This window comes from Eptatretus burgeri, chromosome 11 (assembly GCF_056783735.1).
Source record: "Eptatretus burgeri isolate ZD-2024b chromosome 11, Ebu_testis_v1, whole genome shotgun sequence".
In the NCBI taxonomy this organism is placed as follows: domain Eukaryota; kingdom Metazoa; phylum Chordata; class Myxini; order Myxiniformes; family Myxinidae; genus Eptatretus; species Eptatretus burgeri.
Window position 1 is genome coordinate 90038434 of NC_140971.1, and position 3676 is coordinate 90042109.

Below are 3676 nucleotides of genomic sequence, written 5' to 3' on the forward strand. Positions count from 1 at the left end.
AGACGATCCGATCAAAATTACTCAAAAAATAAGGGTTTCGTCGACTCCCCTGATTTGCGACAAAGTGACCTTGACCTTTGACCTTGACCTTCAAAATTTTGTGCGCTGAAAGGGACCTCTATAGGCCTCTGATATGCGAAGTTACAAAAATTTCCAATGATAACTGTGCTCTGCAGAATTTTTTACACCTGATTACAGACAAACAAACAAACAAAAAAACAAAAAAAACAAAAAAACATACAAGCTGACGAACATATCTTGCAAAAACTTCGTTTTGGCAAAATAAAAAACATACAAGCTGACTAACATATCTTGCAAAAACTTTGTTTTGGCAAGATAACAAACAAACAAACAAAGGGGTGAAAACAGTAACCTCCGATCTTCGATGGCGGAGGTTAATAACACTGGTAGTCAGGAGTGGTTGTGAACCCCTCCACCTCCATAAATTTGCAGGACACCGATTCAACAACATCTGGTGTCGTTCGCACCTCGAACATTGGTTACGAGAGGCGCGAGGGGAGGGGGGGGTAGAAATGTCGCTCGCAAATTCCAAATTTGCTTTGATTTTATTTTGAGCGGATTGGGTGTAACACTTCGAAATTATAAAGAAAGATGGAGTCGCAAAATGGCGGCGCGGCTCCATCTCGGCGCGACCCAAAACGGGAGAGGGTTAGTATGAATCGCGCAATGAACCGTACAGCACGAAGAAAAGGCTCCCGTCCACCGTTTCAAACCACGTGGTCACGGCATGCGCCATGGCAAACGAAGCAGGATGACGACGCATACATTAACGAGCTTCAGGCACGATTGGGGGATGCCTTGGAACAGATGAGGTGTGATGAGAATTATATAGAGGAGTTACAAATTAAATTGAACGAGGCACAACGGCATGCAGACGAGGTTCAGGAAAATTATGTGCACAGGGAATCACAACAATTGGCTGATGCACAGGAACGAATTCAGGGGCTGGAAAAGGACTTGGCCAACACAGTCGAGGTACTACATGGATAAATGATTAAAGTAGAGTGGTTTACCCATGAGTTGTCAGAACATCAGAAGAGCAAACTGAACAAGGGAATAGAGGAGGAGCAAATTAGTAACTCCCGGGATAGGGAGAACCTGGAAAAAGAATGGAAAATAAAGCTGGAAAGGGAAAAATGGGAACACGATTTGGAATTGAAACATCTGAAGAAAGAGGTAAGATCAGGCAATTGGATAACAGAGAGCCGAGAACAGGAGATAAAAAGAGGAGAGAAAAATCTGGAGAAAAGGAAGGAAGAATTGTTTTGAAAAGTCATGACAGTTTTGGGAATGCACTGGCACGTGAACTGGAAATTAGCAAGGAATACGGTAAGAGAATGGATGAAAGGAGGAAGGAAGCATGCGAAAGAGGTGCGGAGATGAGCAAGGAATTATGGGGAAAAGCTTCTGAGTTACAGAAACACCAAAACAAAGAGAGGGAATTACAAAACGAGCTGAGGATGTTAAGTGAGGAAAGAGAAAGAACGGAGAATGAAACGTTAAGGAACCACACTGTGCAGATCTAACAGTTCGAAGCCAAGGCAAGATTAAAGAATGAGATGGAAGAAAGAGTAGTGAAAGAACAACGAATGAAGCAGGAAAGGGAAATCAATCAATTGAGGGAAATGACGAGATTGGAGAAGGAAGAACCAGAGAGACAGTGGGATAGGAAACAAAAAAGAATACAAATTTGAAATTGACCAACTAAAGGAGAGAACAAGGTTGGAGTATGCGGAGATTGTGAAGGAACAAGGAATGAAGCAGGAAAAGGAAATCAACCAATTGAGGGAAACGATGAGATTGGAGAATGAAGAACAAGAGAGACAGTGGGATAGGAAACAAAAAGAACATGAATTTGAAATTGACCACCGACAGAAGAGAGCAAGGTTGGAGTACGTGGAGATGGTGTAAGAACAAGGAATGAAGCAGGAAAGGGAAATCGACCAATTGAGATAAACGACGAGATTGAAGAATGAGGAACATGAGAGACAGGGGGAGAGGGAACAAAAAGAATATGAATTTGAAATTGACCAACTGAAGGAGAGAGCAAAGTTGGAGTACGCAGAGATAGAAAAACTCCGGAAAGATAACGAACAACTAAAAAGGCTCGGAGAGGAAGAACAACTCGAATGGAAAAGAAAATGGAGCCAGGAAGTAGGATAGCACAATAATATGGGATGTGTGACATCACCACAGGGAGGAATGTTAGTGGTGCGGGACTTGATTGACATCACTCGTCGGATGACACCACAATTAGAGCAAACCCTGGTGATGGAGACATTGAGGGAGCATACGGGGTTGTTGAAGAATGAAACACATTTTGAGCAGGTCCAGCATGTGGAGCTGACAGCCCCGGAGGAGAGTGCCGAATCGATGATGAGCAACCTGCTGGAGAGAAGCGACCGGACCGAGGTGACTCTAGAGCGAGGCAGGTACGTGGGCACATGCATACATGGTGCGGATGATGAGCTTAAGGTAGGAATTGAATTTTATGTTAATGAGGAGACTCTGTCTGATGGGGTGCACGTATGTGTGACCCCTGAATGTGTGTGTGGAGTGCCTGTGAATGAATGCTGTGAGCCCACTCTCCAGACTACAGCACCGGTGTGTGCTGCCAAGGCCGAAACGTGTGTGGGTACTCACGTGGCTGTCGAGGATGCAACCCTGGAATGCGAGGCAGTTGGTCAGTACACTGGCAAGGTTGACTGGGTGGAATGTGAACACATAACCTTGGAATGTGTGCAGCCTGCTGTATGTGGGAGTCCTGAGCGTGGAATGAGTGGTGACGTAGGAAATAGGTAAGAGGTGCCCGGGGAAATAGAAATGCCACCAGGACATAACTTGACATAGTGGAAAGAAACCATAACGGACAGCTCCACATGGGTTCTTGCAAAGTTGGAGGTGCTGCATCCAGGAGCAGGCTTTAGAAATTGGATTTCAATTTCTCTCTCAGCCTCACAGGAACTTCGGGGTAGAGTGCAGATGAGTAGCAAGTGGCACTGGCGTGTGTCACTTGGTCTTCAAACCTCTCTGAGGACACGAGGAGTTTGGCTAGCTGAGTGGAGTTTATCTGTCTTCAGCGAGTTAGGGAGAAGAGGGGGAGGCCGCTCCCCCGATTGGGGTTTACCTGATTTCAGCGAACCCTGGAGAAGAGGAGAGGGTAGACCACAACCCCAATTGAGACGTGACCCCTTTGAGCTGTGGCGGAAAGGCAGCGGGGTCATGTAATGGGTAATGAGGGATTCGTTCCCTCACTCTCCTTCCAATGAGCCAAGGAAGCAGGCCATATTGGGATGAAAATAAATTTTGATTGGAAATTATATCGAGAGTGTTTGCAAATTGAGACTGACAGAAGGAATCAGAGTGGCACGAGTGGATTTGGGTGATTATTGAAAAAAAAAAGTGGTGGCGACATCACAGGCAGAGCGTTAAACACACCTGAAACAAGTCCATGACAAAGAGTGGCTTGTTTGAGGAAAGACTGAAATGCCTGGTTGGAACCATGCAGCAGTTCCATGGGGCTGGTGAAGAGATTTTGATGTTTTGTTTAAATTGTTGGAAATAAACGATAAGGGCAGTATGGAGGAGGCCAGCGGACGACGGACGAAGTGACAAATTGATTGGGGTTTGACAAAAATAGTGTATCAGTTAAATT

General features: G+C 45.2%; 1 pseudogene; it reads left to right on the top strand.

Moving 5' to 3' along the window:
- Positions 1–726: 726 nt before the first annotated feature.
- LOC147017600 (uncharacterized) lies at positions 727–3249 on the top strand (annotated as a pseudogene).
- The last annotated feature ends 427 nt before the right edge of the window (positions 3250–3676 follow it).